An 18,280-nucleotide genomic window follows, 5' to 3' on the forward strand; every position below is an offset into this window, starting at 1 on the left:
TGGGGTCTTCCAGCATCGTCCCCAGTGGCCAGCAGCTGTCACATTCTGCTGTGGGTGGTATCGCTATCCTTCTCCCACACTGCTGGAGAAACCAGGTTCCTCCTTTTGCTCTACTCTGCCACTGCATACGGAGACAGGAGTGGCAGTGAGGATGAGGGAGAAGAGTCTGTTTCTGGCTTCAGTCCTGAGCCACAGAAAAAGTCTTCTGTCTACACTATAGACATACCACAAGCCCCAAGATGGGGTGGAACACAAACTCATAAAGCACCTTCTGTTCAGATTACAAGAAGATGTGTTAAACTGCTGCTCACCATGATTATTTTCCAATTACATTTCAGTTTAGCTCAATTACTTTCCAATTACTGTTCAGTGAATCTTCTCCATTTTTCCCTTTAAATGGCAGCTCTGTGTTTTTTCCTTCCCTGAAGCCAGCTCTGCTGTCTGACCCTCTGACAGAGCAGCAGAGAACAGGTCTTAAGCACCCCATGGGTCTTCAGCTCGACACTTGATCCCAGAGGGGCTAAGATACCACACAGGCTGCCCCTCTGGGGTGGGAGCTTCCTTTATTCACCCTTACTTAGGCCCTGGGAGTTTTCTGTTTCCCCCATTCCCGATCCTGCATCCCTCCTTTCCCTGGCGTTGGATTCAAGGCCCTTAGTGCAGAACTGCCACTCATCTGGGAGGCTCACAAGCCCCGAGGGCTCAGAGCAGCTCTTCCCTTTGCAAGGCAACAACAAAGCTCAGTGGGCATTAGTCCCTCTTTCCTTTTATTCAGTAACCCTCATCTCTCCCTCTCCCTGCCTTTGCACAGGCCTGGGAGACATAGGGATTTCTCTTTGTTTTGAATACATCCCTATTTAGGAGGTTAATTACAAAAGCTGTAATTCTATGGCCCTCCTAATGTTAAATGGAACAAAGGTTAATTGATGTGATTACTGCTCATGAGCTGAATTGCAGTCCTTAGTGGGATGGACGATTTCAGGCATATGGACCGCAATTATTTCTCCCTCTTGGCTAGTCAGTGTTCTGCTTAATCCATAGTAGGGACCTAATGATACCTAATGGCATGAAGATAAAGCAGTGAATAGTTACATAACTTTCTGAAGTTTAGTGCTCTTAGAGCTGAGCTGACTACCATAGGGTCTTTTTTGAGCAACGGACATGAAAGTGCAATAATGGTCGTTATCAGGTAAAACCAGAGACCAATCTCACTCAACACCCTGTCTCCAACCAGCAGCAGATAAACATAGGGCAAGCGTGCCATGGGATTTCCCCAGATTACTCTCCCAGCCAACTTTGGCTTCCAGACATCCTAAATCACATGCGGCATTCCTGCCTTTAATACTTCGTGGTGGACTTTTCCTTCACAGAGTTGCCCAATCACATTTGGGATGCTCCAGATGCCCACTGCCCAAGTGTTTCACAGCTCATCAATGCCCCTGCTATGGTGGCACTTCCTCTGCTGTCTTCTGAAACTGCCACCTGCCAGTTCCTTCTGACCTCTCTAGTCTTGATACTGGGACAGAACAACTGCTCTTTGTTCTCCTTCTCCATAGTATTCACAATTTCATAGCTACTCACCTATCTTTTCAAGACAGGAGAGTCCTAGCCCAGTTAATAATTTTTCACACCCAAGTCATTCCCCACTTTGGTCATCCTTTCTGCTCCTCTACTATATAAAAGGCATTTGAGTTGGAGAAGCTGAGCTGTATGCCCTACTTGGCACACAGGCAATGTCAAAATGATGTTCTCTGCTTTGCTTTATTTTCCTTCCTATGGCTGGTTTAGCAGGAGCTTTCTCCACCTCCAAACCATATCACTGAACTGCCATGCAACAGGCTCGAAAGTATCACATTGGGTTTGCAGCAGATACATGGCCCTCTGTGGTGTGAGATATGGATGAAGAGCTTAAAGAAATGTAACAGACCCTCCTGGCACGCAGATATAAAAAGAAACTCCTGCACTCGGGTCTTCCAAATCAATTGTGTCCTCACAAACAGCTCATTCATTGCTGTCAGTTCTCCATAAGAGCTATAAAACAGGTGAATTAGAGCAAAAGATACCTGACCAGTGCCAAGTTACACCCAGATATAATTCTTACAATGTACACAAAGCACAGTTATAGAAAGACCTAAGGATTTTCCTTGTCCCCTTCCTCTGTACATTAAAATCCTCTTTGGGCAGAGAATAAGCACAGGAGGGACTCTAAGCCTCAAAGGAATCAATATCTGAGAAGTTAGTAAAGCAAAGAAACCGTACTTTCTCTCACAGTGGGCATATTTCAGCATTACAATTGCAGTCACTGGATCCAGTCATTCTAGATATACAAATATTGAAATTCCACACTGTATTCCCATGGGTTGCTGGAAAGACCATTTCCTCCAGCCATGCACTGAAATTTCAGATGTGTTCTCTGAATTTCAATGATGACCATGCAGACGAACAAAATAATGCACATTTTTGATGGCACATTTGGCTAGAATGGCATATTAAATTTACAAGAATAAATTCAATTAGTAGGATCATTCATTCCCCAGCATTTAACTTATTTACACTGAATAAACACATCAGACAAGCCACTCTCCAGAGATTATGCACAAATGCTTGGCAATGGGAATGTAATCCTTGGTGCATATGGGTATAATGGGAGGAAATTGGAAATTAATAATTTTTTTTAAAATAATAATTATTTTGCATTTATATCAAATATTGCATTCAGTGATCTCAAAGCAAGTGAAGACCGGTGAAGCAGGTGAAGATGGGTGAAGAGTGATGCCTTCTTAGAATCTTGAGCATTTGCTTATATGACCTTATATCTATAGCATCCCAGTATTTTACTAACTGCAGTACATAGGCCCTGAATACAGAACTCCAGCCATCCTGCAGGCACTTTCTCTCTGCCCAAGCAAAGGCACTCTATGGTCACAGATACCACAGAAAGAGCAAACAAATCTGCAGGCTCACAGTGGTTCTTTGCTAGGGCAGAGCTCTGTGCAGGGCAATTGCTTGGATGGTGCTGGGGAAGAAGCCAGGCTTCACTGACACAGGGGGAAGAACAATAATAACCAGAAGATCCTGCCAAGCAGTCCCAACAGATGTTGTCTTCAAATCCAGACATCGTTCTAACCTCAAAGGGCTTTGGCACAGAGAGGTAGGCTGTCCAATCCAATCTTATTTTCTGTTCTTATATACAGACCTTTTTTCTTCACCACTAACAGTGAGCAAGAGCGAGATAACCTCACACACAGCCCTGCTATGTCAACAAGGCAGTGTGTTTTTGTTGAGACAATACACTCATTCTCACCTGTTTCCTAACAGCCTGAAAGAGCCAGGAGCTTGACAACCTCTACTGTCACCTTTAGATTTCTCTTAGGTCCCTTCTCATGCTTACATACTTTCCTCTTGCTTCCTGGTGAGAGCTGCTCTCCTCCAGATGAGCAGAAACCCCAGCAGATGCTCATGCTTCACATACTGGGGCTGAAGGGAGGAGGTGCGATTCAGTTGGGGCTCTGTGAGTCACTGTCTTCATTAGGAAATGCAGATTGGAACACTTGAACTCTTCACAAATGGCTGTCACTGCATGGCTGACTGATGTGTGGTGAGGGGGATCACACTGAACTTGGTAGTGGAGAAGAGCTGTATTTTATCAACTGGCTCTTCCCTCCCTGCTCTCCACCACTGTGCTTTTTGTTTTCAACACCACAGGCCTCCACTTTGCTTCCAACTAATGGCTCCTTCAGCAAGTCCCTTTAATAGGCTGCTTGAAAGGCACACTTCCACTGCAGAGGGAGGATAGGATCAAACAGGAGGGAGAGAGAGGAGGGAGGATGAAGAGGGCAGGTGGAGATCAGGAAGGAGAGATGGAAGTATGAGAAGGCAGTGAGGGGGAGACAGAAGGAGGGTTGGAAGTTGTTAACAGCCTAGTCCAGAGCATACCTTCCTAATCCTGCCCAGAGATACTGGGGTCTTTGACCATGAGCAGAGAGGAAAGCAGAAAAGTAGGGCAGGCAAGCTGGCTGTAGTGCCAGAAGCAGGACAAAGGGTGCCTCCCAAAGAGATGCTGTTCTTTTTCCTGTAAGTGAGATGCCGATCACTCAGTGCTCTGGTTTCCCCAATGAGGACTCTCTTCACTCCTCCCCTTACTGGAAAGCTGGTCCTGTTCCTGCCTTCCCAGCAAGAAAGGGGCCTAGGGGACCCCGCTTCTTTGGTTGCCAGTAGTGTTTGGAGAGAGGACAACCAAGGCAAAGCAAATCCATGAACTTCTCTGTTCTCGATCTGCAAGTTCATTTGCTCAATCGAGCCTTGGCCATGGCTTAGCAGAGATGCCCAGGGTCACTTTATCTTGCCTCTTTGTTTGGGCAGGCAGTCAAGCAGCTAGTTGTAGAAACAACAGGATTTTCTCTTTTATGCGTGCATGCAAAATTAAATGAGATTTGAACTCGCTGCTGGATCTGCACCAAATGAGCCCCTCAGGGCATAAGCTGTCAGGCAGTCAGGAGGGGCTGCCAGCACAGTAAGAACTTTCCCTGCCAGAGCAGCACAAGCAGCACGGCCAGAAGATCACCCCCACTCCTTCAGATCACCAGCTGCCAGAAGGCTGCCTGGGCTGCCTGCTGCAGAAGCTGGTGGTCTCTGTCCTGCTTCCTCCTCCACCTGTGTTGAGAGCAAGAGGCATGGGACATGCACCTCTGCATGCCCAGAGATGCATCTCCAGCCCACACGAGTTCACTTGCTCCCCAGCCTTCCAAGGGAACTTTGGTGTCCCTCACAAAACTCACTGGACTCAGGCTCCTCTCATGAATTCTGCTTTGAGCCAGCTTCAGGAGCATGAGGGTCTCCTTGGTCAGCTCCATGAGAAACATTCAGTATTGTCCAGAAACAAGATCTGCCTTGCAAAGATGCTGGTGGTGGCTTCCAGGAGTCTGAGACTCCATCCTCTTGGCTGTCTGCCCTAGGAAATCCATCCCTGGCTGTCTCAGCAGCCAACTAATGCCTTGTTATGCTGTGCCCTGAAATCTGCAATGAAGGAGAGGTACTAAATATGGATCTGCTCTGCAGACATGACTCGCACTCCAGCAGGGTCGTCCTGCTCTCCGTGTGTTCTCAGGACTTGCTTTTCTTAGCCCACTGTTTTCCCCTGCTACTGTCCTTCCTATCCACCCACCCTCCTGCCAGGGCTGCCTAATGTGAGCATGAAGATAATGAAATCTCTTCTGGTTCTTAAAAGCACTACTTGTGCACAAATTTCCTATTTGAACCACCTCCAGCAGGTACCACAACTTGTAGCTCCTACCCTTTCCCAGCCAGGCTTGGTCTAGCAGGCAATCAATTCTTACCTTCCTCCTGCCTGGTCTGCTGGCTCTTGCTGAGGTGCAGAACACCAGGACTAACACCTGCAGTGCCAGGCTCCCCATCTGCAGGTAAAGAATGAAGGCAGGAGAAGCCCTTTACAATTAGGGCTGTCTAATTTTGTAGCTGGAGTATTTATGGACATGAGTTTAGTGCTGTACTTGGCAGTGCTGGGTTAATGGTTGGACTTTATGATCTTAAAAGTCTTTTCCAACCTAAATGATTCTATGATTCTAACAGTCTGGACAGGCTGCACCAGTTTCTGCTGAAGACAGTTGCTCCATAACCCAGCCTCATGACAGCCCCACATCCATGAGGTTGCTCTGTGTAGCAGCTGGCTGGGAACAGTCTCTTTCTCCAGCCTGCTGTACTGGCTGCTGGCAGTGGGGCCTGAGGACATCTCCATCTCTGGGAATGCTGACACAGAAATCAAAGACTGACCAAGTTGCCAGGCTAAGCAGGGTAAGGAGCATGCTTTCCCAGCTTCATTGCCTGGAGAAGCAGTCCCCTCCATCCCCAGGTCCAGAGAAGGTAAGGGTGAGTGAGCAACAGCTGGCTGAGCCTTCCCTCCCCACCTCCCCACCTCACAGCACAGTGCCATGATGGTTATGAGGCAAACTAAGTAGACCGGGGCTTTTCTTTCAAGCACATCCCACATTTCCAGGGCAGGAAGGCTACAAGACTCTTAGAAAAGGCTTCAGGTATGTCCTAATGCAAAGCCCCCTAGCCCACCCTCCACAAGGAGCCCCAGACTCTGAGGACCCTACCCCTTCTCTAAAGGGATCTATGGGAGAAATTTTGCTGGAGAGAACAGCACTTCAGAGAGTGAGAGAGACAGTGAGAGAACTTGTTAGGAAGAAAAATCAAAGCGGTGTATATGCTAATGGAAGGATGAGGTGAGAAAAGACAGCATCCCAGACAGGCAGTAGGGTCTCCTCCCTCCTGCTCCCTCGGGGGTTCATTACAGGTTGGTATTTCCAAAACGGCACAGCCGTCCAATCTGATGTCACTCCCTGCCACCCCGCATATCAACAAATCCCTTCCCACGGGATCCTTGTTAATTTGCTTCCTATCTATTGATCCCTGTGGCAAGTCACCATTAGTGGCTGCTCCGCCTGCCTCTTCGTTCTCACTCTTCTCTGTGCTGTGGAGGAAGGAGAGCTGCGAGCTCATTACTGGAGAGAGACATTTAGGGGTGACTGGAGATGAAAGGTGCCGAATTGCTCCCTGGGCCCACTCCCCATCAGAGACCCAACTTATTTATAAAGCCAGCTGCATCCCCCGATTAGCGAATGCTTTCAGGCTCCCTCTTCCCTGCACTCAGCATATTGATTAGCCTTTGTTCGCTGCTTTATGAACCTGTTAGGTAATGGGCTGGGAGTTTGTAAATGCGCATTGGATTTCCTTTTACATCTGCCTGAACTTAGGAACCGCTGAGTGTTTACAAGGGGGAGATTTACAGCCCTGCTGCCACGGGCAGCACACTTCACTGATGGCTGAGAGTGGGGTCACCTCTACCCCGCATCACATCTCTATTCCGCTCCACCTTGGCTCCTCTTGGACAGGGCTTGATTTGCTGAGGGAAAAGAGGGGATGGATCAAGGAGGTTTGGGTGGCTCCTGCCCTTTGTGCCTTACCCAACACTGGTGGCTCCCAGGCTGAATCAGCCAGGGCTGTGGATGGGACCAGGGAAGATCAGGTGACACCTTTCTGCTCTCTCTGGATGGTCTTACTCTGATAGCTCTGCCCACTGATGCCAGCTCTGTAGTGGCCCCTGTGGGATGTTCCTCCACCTCTTGCTGACATGTCCCCATGGCTCTGTGAGGTACCAGCAGCACCCCCACCCTCGGCTCCATCCCTGATTCTGGAAGGAAGGAGAAGGCACCAGTCCCCAGGAGACAGATGGACAGGTGACTTACGGCAGGCAATTTTCTAAGCAGCTGATAGAAGGAAAGCAGATACTACATGTGTCTAAGGGACGGTCCTCCAGCGCCACACACAATGTTCCCATGGGTATGGCAGGAGAAGTCTGGGTAGTAATGCCAGAGCCTTGCCACAAGCCATGGCAGATCAGACCCTGTCAGTTGATCCTTTTGCTCTCACTTACAAAACATTTTATTATTTCCCCACTCTGCACGTCTCTCCCATTATTTTGGATTCAGTGAAATAGCAGATGGCTGGCATTACCCTCAGGAGGAAAAGAGGCTGGGTTGCCTGATATATATTACATGTTCAGTTCCATTTGCTCAGCTGTAGATCTGCCTGTCCCAGACTATACTAGGCCATCCATCCTCTGACTATCAGACACAGCCAGAACAACATTGTTTACTCCTAAAAGTTTGATAAAACTGACTCTGAGCCCAAGGTGCTCTTCCCATTGGGTATACCCTCCAGTTTCAGACCACAGAACCTCTGCTTCCTTTCCTCACCACAGTTTGATTTATGAAGTTGTAAGGTTTCTTTTCAATGTCGATGAAGTGGTTGTTTCAGGGTCATTTTGACTGCAGATTTTCCAGTTTGGAAGTGTTGAAGTGTCCCTCACAGAGCTCACAGCAGCCTCTGGTGCAAGAGAACCTCCCCTGCCCACAGATACATCTCTGTTTTTCAAGCCGAGTGTCATTCTTTCAGCAGAAAGTCAGTAGAAACCTATTAGAGCCGCTTGAGTTGGCTATTGCTGGGAAACTATCGCTTGTACAGAGCTAATTTATTGCTTTTTCTGGCAGTGCTCTGATGTATTGCTTTTGCTTGCAGTTCACTGGATCTTTCCAGGGAGCCACAAGCCTAAACTAACATTGCAGATGTTTTCCAGGTACGGTGTATTGTTACCCACATCCCTTATTCAGAAAGCAGGACAGTAAAAATAATAGATTTGATGCAGAGTTCTTGGCACAGTGAAGCAATAATAAAACCAGGACTCTCCAGCTTCCATGTTGCTAGGAAAGTGGGAATCTGATTTGTACCATTTAAAATGGAAAAGGTTAGGCACTTAGAGCACTTTGAGATATGTCTTGGGGCTCTTGTCTGTGAAACCGGGAAAGCATTTCTGTGGTGTGAAAGACATGGGAACAGCATCCCTGTCAGCCAGCAGAATCCCACCACCTAATCTGGATTCTCTTCTAGTGCAATGGAACTCAGTTTGGCTGAATCCTGTTTGGTCCTAGTATTCATCGGAAGACTTCTACCTCCAGGCATTAGAGACCTTCACCCTCACACATCTTGCTCAAATGCTTCAGGACACAGCATGTGGCAAACAGCGGAAATCCCATCCAAAGAGGCAGGAATGTCCACTGTCATAATACTCTTTCCCCACCAGTTGCCATATACCCAGCACACATCAAAAGCAGAGACATTTTATCCAGGTATTTCTTCACAGATTGTACCTACCCTCATTACTGTGGCAAGACACAATTCCAAAGAATTTCCACAGAGCAGACCCTATTCTTTGGTTCTGCTGTCTTAAAAATCCCACTGTGGAAGTAGCTGGAGTTGTTTTTTTTTTCTCCAGAGTTGCAAATACCTGCTGTTCCCACTGAAGAAGGAAGCTCGCACTATTCTCTGGACCACGTGTACACACTGAGGCAATGCTCACATCCTCAGCTGAATCCTCAGTTGGCTCTGGAATGTGCCAGGAGAACCCAGAAGCCACAGGTAGCATTGGGGAACCAGTAACAGGTATTTCTAGTCTGCCACAAGGTTCCCCTCTGGATCAGTACTGATTTGTGCATCCCAGATCAGTTTCAAAGAGAGAAAACTTTTGCTGAAGTTATGTCACTGATAGCTGATAATCATCCAGGATCTCCTGGTGCTTTCTGGAAGAAGGGTTTCAGTGTCCTCATCAAGCTACAAGTGAGGTGTTGGCCTGACGGAGTCCTGAGGATTGTCACAAAAACTTCAGTGTTTGCAGGGACTCCCCTCTAATCAATGTCTGATTATTCATGCATGGGAAACAGGGTATAACTTGCATCATTACAAGAGCAAACACAAGTCAATGCAAAAATCATTCTATAGCTAAGACAGAATTCTAACAAGAAGTTATTTATCAGATGACATAGCTGCTCTAGGCTTACCGATGATGCTCAAATCCTATTAAGATTCCCAACTCCCCCTGAAACACCAAGAGAAAATCTGACTGGAAGAAGCTTTGTTGATCAGCAGAAAACAAAGTCTTGTGGAGGCTTTCTACTAGATCAGCAATGCCCAAGGGGACTTCATGAAGACTGATTCTCCAGAGATGGAAATATGGAGCTAGAGACCTCATTTGGGAATTTTTCATTCTCCCATCTGGAAACAGAGTAAAGATCCTCAATGCCAATTAATTTAAGGCTGGGACAGAAACTGCAGTCCATCCATAGCAGAACCAGAGAAAACTCATCCAGGAAGCCAGAGAATGGATTTGTGGCTCTCTTCAGCAAAGTTGCTTGTGTTTTTCTATCTCTCGAAAATTCCAGAAGTCATAAAAACAGCTGACACCTAAATTTTCCTTTTTAGTGCATGCAACACAAGGAAGGAGTACGTTTGTGCATACAGTCCACAGATAACCCAAAGCATACTGAGATGCTCTTTAGAGGGGTTCTAACTGGAAGCCAACAGCATTTTTATGAGAGATTTTATCTCCTGAGACTTTAAAAAACTTCCTGCATTCCCTCAAGGGTAACTCCTTCCCTAGAAGCGGTAGCAAGGTCTCTGGAATAAACTGTACCAAAGAAACTAACTGTAATTTGTCAGCACCTTCATTTCTGTCTGTAGCCTATCCTGCTGCAGCATCCCAATCCATCCACTCATGTATCTAGTCACATTCAGGCTGTAAAAAGATTACACAAGTTCAGGGGACCTTCAGAGCTGACTTTCTGAGAAAACAAGTTTCTTTTTATACCCATTTATTTTTCTTTGCAAACGAGATGCAGAGGCACTTCTGGCCACCGCCCTTTCTGCAGCAGCAGCTGACAGCAGCATGTTTCACCTGAGGTCTGTGACTTTGTCCTTCCTAAGAGTGCTTCAGAGTTGTCACCATCAGGCAAGCCAAAGATCAAAACTGATCTTTGGGGAGAGAGAAGTAGCTCAGCAGCTGTAAGACAGTGGAAAGGGGAGAGCAGAGAAACACCTTCTCTTCACCAGAAATTACCGCATTCCCAGCAGCCCCATCTAGAAAGACTCTGGCAGCCTGCTCAAGCGCTCCGAGCCTGGCCAGCACTTTGCCCATATCATCACCTTCAAGGTGGAGAGGCTTAGCTCAGGACTCTGAGTTGAATGCTGCTGTAGTGTCTGGGGAGACAAACCATCTATCCCTGGTCAGTCTCGAGCCAAAATTAGGAGGTGCTGATCCTAAAGGAAAAAGCAGACAGCGCATAGACTGCCCTTGCGTTGCCTTGGAGTTGTCACACAAACACTGCCAGCATCTTGTGGGACTGCTTCCCATCTGGTATGGCCTGTGAATGATGGAAACATCGCAGAACATGGATCCTGGAACATCTGAGGGATAAGAGATAGCAAAGCAATAGATGAATTGGATAAGATTAGAGCATGAATTGGGCTGGGGTAAGACAGAGGTATCTTGAGTGCTATAAAATCCCACAGAAGGGGAGGCAGCCACATAGTGTCAGTGTAAAAATCAAAGCCTGGCACTAGTGACTGTGATCTTTTTTAGTCTACTGATTAAACTAGTGATCCTTTCCAGCCCTAAATGCTACTAATCTATTGTCCTGGGAATAAACTTTGAGCTGGGAAGAAGTTGCCCTTTTAGGAACATTCTTCAAAGTTTTAGTGTCTTTATCATGCTTTTGAAATTTCTTATTAAAAAACAAAAACAAAACCAAACCCAAACCCAAACAAACAAAACAAAACAAAACAAAAACAAAACAAAAAACCAAACCAGACCAAACCAAAAACCAAACCAAACCAAAACAAAACAACAAACAAACAAACAAACAAAAACAGGAAAGGTGGCACTCCTCTAATAGCTAGTATCCAGCTTCCATCTTTGGGCACACTGACTGAGCTTTCACTGTCTCTCCAAGTGTAGCTGATCCACATAGTAACAAGTAGGAGAGACCCAAGTCACGTAACACACATACAGAGACAGGGATACAGATAACCTGGTGAGACAGACTTAAATTATTGAGGCAACTTTGAGGTGCCACATCTTATAGTAGGTAGAGCTGCCACATGTAGGTGGCAGCTGGGTGGATTTGTTATTTAATGTATTACAGCAGCTCTTCAGAGCCACATTCAGCCAGCATAGGAGAGGTGCCTACCCTCGCTGTGGTACTTGGTTCTTTCTACAGACTGTACATGGAGCAAGGCTTGGGCAGTAGAGGACCAGAGTCAGGTTGAACCCAGCCAGACCATATGTAACATCTGCAACAGCAGAGACATCCTGAGAATGATGAGAAGGACGGAGACTGGAGTCAGCCAGGAGCAGAACTGGGGCTCCCTTCACTGGAACTGAAGCACATTAGGATCCTCCATGTGGATGTCAGTGTTGCTAGACCCTTCCCAACAACAAACACACATGTGCAGATGTTGACCAGCATGAGCAGTCCATTTTTGTTTCCTCCTTATTCCCTCTGAATCACCCCTTACAAATAAAGATTTCTCTCTCCTTCCACTTGCTCTTGTTGAAGTCTAGAATCACCCCAGCTTCCTCCCTCCTCTCTTGCCTGGGCCAATTTAGAGTGTTAATTAGTGATTAATTAGCAGCACAAATCCCATTCGAAGCCTCAGACCCACTATGATGAATTCCTATGAGGGACCTGACAAATCTTATGTTAATATCTTCCTTTTCTTCATCAAGCAATTACTTCTCACTTCATTTGTCTGCAAAGGCTGAGCCCACACCCTCAGCTTCGGTGCTGGCATGTGCAGTTCGACTTTGTCAATTAATTATTGAATGGCTTAGTTCATGCTGTTAGACTATTAAAAAAAAAAAGAAAAAAGAAAGAAAAAAAAGAAAAAAGTGAAAGCACCTCCTTAATTATTAAATTTCAACATGTTGGGCATTAGAGCTCTTAGAGGAAATGCTGACACCAGCCTTTCCCTTTCTAAAACTTCCTGCCATCACCTCTGCAGCTGACTGTTTTAATCACGGTGGCACTTCACTTCACTGTGCAGAAAATGCGATGAGTCCAGCCCTGATCCACAGACTGATGAAATAAGGAAAAGATTTACGTCATCTTCAGAGAGACCTGAGTCCTTCCCAAAGACTGATGTGCTCTCAGGACATCAGTGCTTCGAGGATCTACAATCTTTCTGATCAGAAACATTAGGACACTAACTAAGGTAGTTGAGACCAAAGATCTTCCTCCATCAGGGTGTTTCACAGAGGTTCAGAGCACCAGAAACTTCTGATTATCTTTGCCCTTTCTAACAGCATGGTTTGTCAAACTGCAGTCAGCGCCCCTTGAATTAAGTCCAGAAATGTGCTGTCTAGGCTTTTTTTGTTGATCAAAGAGGTGAGTCCCAATCTTAGTTCTAATTGTCCATACGCAAAGGGAAACTAAGTCTTTCTTCCCTGCCCAAGTTGCTAAAAGGGAGGATTCAGTGCCAAACAGCCCCCTGCTCCCAAAGCAAAGACCCCAACTCCTGGTACCTCTCCCTCGGGAACTTTTGTTTCAAGAGGTGCGCTCTTGCCTTGTGACTTGCCAAGCTTGAAAAGAACAAGGGTTTGAAGCAGATGTTTCACTTTTGCCTGTCAGGTCTGCTCAGCATCCCACTGGGGAGCTGTGGGCAGAGGTCTGACTCACTCCACATGAGCACTGTAACAGCTGACCCATCTCTTCCTGCTCTCCAGATGACTTCCAGGATGACTGGTAGCTCTAAGTGATGGGTTGCCCCAGGAGATTCAGTGATAGTACCCAATTCTACAATCTCTTTTCCTGTCTTCCTCCATGGCTGGCAAAAGAGAAATCTCTCCTGGCAGCAGGAGCAGCCTATGTAATTCCTACTGAGCCCTCTCTCTAGTTTCACTCCATCTCCCCAGCGCATTTAGCAGGAGGAGACATCTCAGGAGCTGTGACCACCATGGTCTTGCATGGTCACCTCCCTTTAGCAACAGTGATGCCTACACCACAGCCTCAAGAGTGGGGCAGCTGCTCACACCTCCTGCATTTGCTCAGTCCCAGCCCAGCTGCCAGGATTACTACACTGCATCCATTTTTTATAGGGAATCAGACTATACAAACTGTTAGGAGGCCCTCCTGGCCCAAGTAAACTCAAGTGAAGGCAGCACTTAGGTTTAGAGGAAGGGACTAATATCAGGAAAGGGCTGTGGTCGTGGCTGGAGGTGTCCCCACAGCCATGCAAGCCTGTGCAGTGCAGCCAGCAGTGGAGCCCAGGGCATCCAGCACCACAGCACTGCAGTGAGACCCACACTGCACTTCGGGGTGCCAAAAACAGCTACATCATTTGAGAGCAGAGAGTGAGAAAAGCAGTAGGACTGCGTGTGGGAGGAAAGAGGTGAAAAGGAGCAAAGGCAACCTAAGCTTCAGAAAAGCCTCCCTCCCTCTCCTCCACAATGGATTAAAGACTCCAGAGCTGTCTGCCCACCAGTAGGCAAGGAGCATCTGGTGCACAGGCACCAGAGACTGAAGGGGTTGCTTTGACTGCTATGGCTGGGACTTGCTGAGCCTTTCCTTTCACTGACATCCAGTCTGGAGCAACAAAAATGCCACTCTGTTCCCTCCAACTGACTTGCAAACCACAGCCCAGCACATCAGAGAGAAGCGAGCAATTAAAGAGACAAAGTGCTGAAAAATACATAACAAAAGCCCTACAAATGGGTACTAGGAGCCTGAAGAACAAAGACCACGCATGTTAATGATGAACATGATTCAGTTAATTTTTAATAGTCCATAACAGAAGCGATGGAGAAACAAGTGGGCATCAGACAGGAAACTCTTCCTTTCTTCACAGCACTCTCCTCATCAGAGATGACAGCCTGCCCCCTCCCTTCCCTTCCTGGACTGTCTTCACATCTCTGACCCAAGAAGCTTTCAAGGGAGGCACTGCAGATGAGTTTTTTAAGTTTTATATATGAGCTCTCTGCACCGAGAAATGCAGCCCAAGAGCTCTGAGAAAATCTCATGATGTTTTCAGGAAGTTTAAGCTCAAAGACTGCTTGGTCTGTCTTGAAGGGTGAAGGTGTGTGTGCCACGAAGCTTGCTTGGGCCCCTTGCTTCGTTGTCTCACTGCAGGAGAGGTACTGTAGCCATGCATATGCTGATATACCAGAGCCAGGGATGTGCATGTTGGCTCCTAGCCGGGCACGTAAGTGCATATCCCTGAATTTGCATCAGTTGTTCCTTGGTATCCACCAGCACATTATCTTGCATGCATATGTTAGAGTGACACAGCCCCGCACTCACAGCTCCTGCCCTTCACAGACATTGGCAGAGTCCCTGCAGCATCCGGGCTGGGAAGGGAGGCACAGAGTTACCCTGAAGACATCCAGTGCTTTGCACAGGTTCACAGCTTCTCTCTGAACTTTCCTTCATTCCTCCACCCTTCCTTGTTCTATCATTGCTGTCTTCTCTAGGATAGTCTTTAGCTATCTAGGATCCTAATCCTGACTCTTGACTTGCAAAGCCATTTTTTGCACACTAAACCCCCCACATGAAAATCCCAGACAAGCTGAACCAAATTGAGATCACGGATTTTGGGCTGAATCCCTCACTCCTCTGCTGGAGGGTGGGTGGTAGAGGCATGTCCTGCAGTGCTGAGCAACATGAACAAGTCTGCCTCTCCACACATACAGTTCGCTCCACTTACAGCACCACTGAGAGCCTCACACACCTATATCCCCACCCAGCAACACCTTATCCCTCATTGGAGCCCCTGCTGCCATACAGGAGAGCAGGAACATAGCTAAATGTGAATGGGACAGGGGATGGACAGCTGGGTGTGAGTCTGGACTGTAAGCATGGACCAAGAGTTGAACTTGGCAGTGGGAACAGCCACATACTGGAGAGCCATGAAACTTGGGATCATCACTAAGCCACTCACTCAGGTCAAGCAGGAGTCTGCCATGGTCACCACAGCCAGCCCCCAGGAGAGACAGTCCCAGAGAGAGACCATCACCCTGGCATGAGCTGCATGATGGTGTGAAGGCCACTCAGCAGCCTGTGAACCCACATGAGCTGGTGAAGCCCAGAGGAACCTCCACACATGTTGATGTACCCAATGTGCTTTTCCCAGTTCTCACCAGGTACCTTAACCCTCCACGAGCATAAGGTTTATCAGGCAGTGTGGTCATCCCATCTCCACAACAGGAGAAAGTGGCACTGCAGATACCAGCCGAGGGGGCTTCCACAGGGACAGGAGAGGGAGAGGACACATCTTCCCAGGAGCTGCAGCCTGATGAGATGCTGGGGAAAGGACTGACAAAAACTAATTTAAAAATGTAGTGCTCCACTTGATTTCATGTCTGAACATGTCGCTTAACAGCAATTTAGTCATTCCCTCCCACCTTTTGCTGAGGCACTGACACTTTTTTAATAAAAATACGTACAGGAGTTTCAGGCACTTTATTAAGTGCACAGCAAGGGTGCCAGCACCCATGGCTCTCCCCACCATGCTCCCTGTTAGTGTAATGAGAGCTTTCAGGAGCACAGAAGCAGGTGGAGCCCCTTCCCCAGCTCCAGCCAAACACTCTCAACGTGATTTCCCAGAGCACGTGCTTGGCTTCCCCTAGAAATCACATCTTCACCTGGTGCCCAGGGGTGGGCCCTGCCTAGGTGAAAGGCATTCAGCAAACCTGATCTGCCATCAAGCTTATATAATTATTAGAATGTAATTGGTTTTCTTTTTTTTTCTTTCTCTTTTTCTTTCTTTTTCTTTTTTTTTTTTGTGTCCCCAAGCCATGTTGCTATGCAGAAGCTGCTGCTGCCATGGTTACGGTCCCAGCCAGCCAATACCCAGCTCTCAGCTACATCCTCCAGAAGGTGCTGAGCCTTGGGAGCCTGTGTGACATGCTGACCTCTTCCCAACGGACAGGTCAGCCTGGCACCATCCCCAGCTGACAACTTCTCTTGCCACCTCTGCATTGGATCTCTGTACATGCAGACTTTCTGGCTTTGAGCTGAACACAGCCCTCTTGCACCAAGGCACTCCACACATCCCACTCTGAGGTGAGCCCTGCACCCAAGGGAAGCAGCAGTGGTACTGCTGATAGCCAGTAAAAGTGGGTCTGGCTGATGCCAGGGCTGCTCATCAGGAGACAAGCTGACTCTCTGTGGATGGCCATCGGTAGACTGGAGCTGAACAGGAACCTTCCAGGGCCTTGTGGCTGCTTATCACTCGCTTGCACATACATGTCTCTCTGCTTACTCTTTCTAAGAGGAAATGCCAGCCAGGGGCCAAGGAGGTGTCAATGCACATCAGCTGATGTGATCCGAAGGCCATTTCTTGATGGGGAAAAATTACTGCTCTTTCTCTATAGCCATCCAATAGCATGGTTCAAGTTTCTAACTGGCTTTTTAGGGGCTCAGGCTCATACTGATTGCAGGTAAAGTGTGCTCTGTGTCATTCCACTGATTTTCCAAACCATAGCCTGAATTGGGGCTGCATAATCATCTCCATGCATCTCGATCATCAATCTACATAATCATCCTCCATGCATCTCTTCCAGTGGGCCTAAAGAGATCTAAGCTCAATTCCCCAACTAGACTAGGACATGTCTATTATCCTGCAAATCCTGACCTGATTCCAAACCAGGGCCCTCTTTTCCCCTCAGCCCCCCAGGCCCATATCTACACCATAAACAGCCCAGCTAAGTCTGCAACCCACCTCTGGATGCTCTTTGCATTCTTGCAGCTTTGCTCATGCTTTAGCAAACCCCTGCCCTGGTCCTGCATCCCTGACTGCGCCCCACCACCCTCAAGCTGCTAGCTTTAGGGTAGCAGGGAAATTTTCCTTGCCAGGTCAGAACAAGTAAGGGGTTAAGCCCAGGACAAGCAGACTGATGTCCCCCCTCAGCTGACTCCCACTGCCAGAAGCACCCCTGGGCTCTGGAACATACCTCTGCTCTGTGTGCCAAAGCAGTGGGCAGCTGCCTAAGCCTCCCTCCTTGCAGGAATGAGGAGTAACTATGGTAACTGTCTCCAGCTGCATCCCAGCTCCGTGTTTGCCTCTCCTCAATAGTGCTTGTGTTTATCTTCGATGCTCCATTTGCAGCTTACTCCTTCTTTCTCATGACAAAGGCAGAAAGCACCATCTTGCAACAGCTCCCAGCCTCCTTTCCCACAGACAAGCAAATCTCCACAGGTAAGGCCCTACCTCACTCAACACCTTCCCTACTCATCAACTGCAAGTTCCCATGGGCTCACAGCAGAGATGGTTAATCACCAGAGCACAAAATGAGTGTCTGAAGCCCAGCAGGAGGCTGGAGGTGCCAGCAGGCATCAGGAAGCACCACAGGAGAGGCTCACTGCAAGGGCTGGTGGGGCGGCACGCTCACAACTAGCTTGTGGACGCACAGAACCCCAGGTTGTTTCCAGAGCTACCTAATAAAGCAATATAGATGCCACTCTTAATCCCTGCATAACTTAATCCCTCAGATATCAAACATGGTGAGAGAGCCTCCTCCTGCACCTACACGTTCATCAAAATCTTTGGGGCACAGCCACTACTCCGTGCTGCAGCTCCCGGCACCAAAATTTATGCTCCAGTCTCAAATGTGACTGTTCAGGTAAAAATTTTCAAAAGCATCTAAATGACTCAGACATGGAAATCAGTTTTGGGAAACACTCCTGAGAATGGATCTTGGGCTCTTGACACTTTTGAAATGTTCCCTACAATAATTTTAGAATGTCTAAACTACCAATTAGTGCTTGATTAACAATGGTAAATAGGAGCCTTGTGTTCCGCTATCTCCCTTGCTGTTTCAGCTATTAATGACAACTATACCACGAGCTGCCAGAGGAAACATTTAATATGGGAA

At 47.5% G+C, this 18,280-nt stretch overlaps 1 long non-coding RNA gene across 1 annotated transcript; it reads left to right on the forward strand.

The window, feature by feature from the left end:
• The first annotated feature begins 7,200 nt into the window (after positions 1 to 7,200).
• LOC113946481 lies at positions 7,201 to 11,665 on the forward strand. The gene is made up of 3 exons (XR_003527445.1): positions 7,201 to 7,259; positions 8,101 to 8,158; positions 11,631 to 11,665. It is a non-coding gene; the product is annotated as an uncharacterized LOC113946481 (long non-coding RNA).
• The last annotated feature ends 6,615 nt before the right edge of the window (positions 11,666 to 18,280 follow it).

Source organism: Corapipo altera, unplaced genomic scaffold, assembly GCF_003945725.1.
Source record: "Corapipo altera isolate COAL_440 unplaced genomic scaffold, ASM394572v1 48b, whole genome shotgun sequence".
NCBI classification, from domain to species: domain Eukaryota; kingdom Metazoa; phylum Chordata; class Aves; order Passeriformes; family Pipridae; genus Corapipo; species Corapipo altera.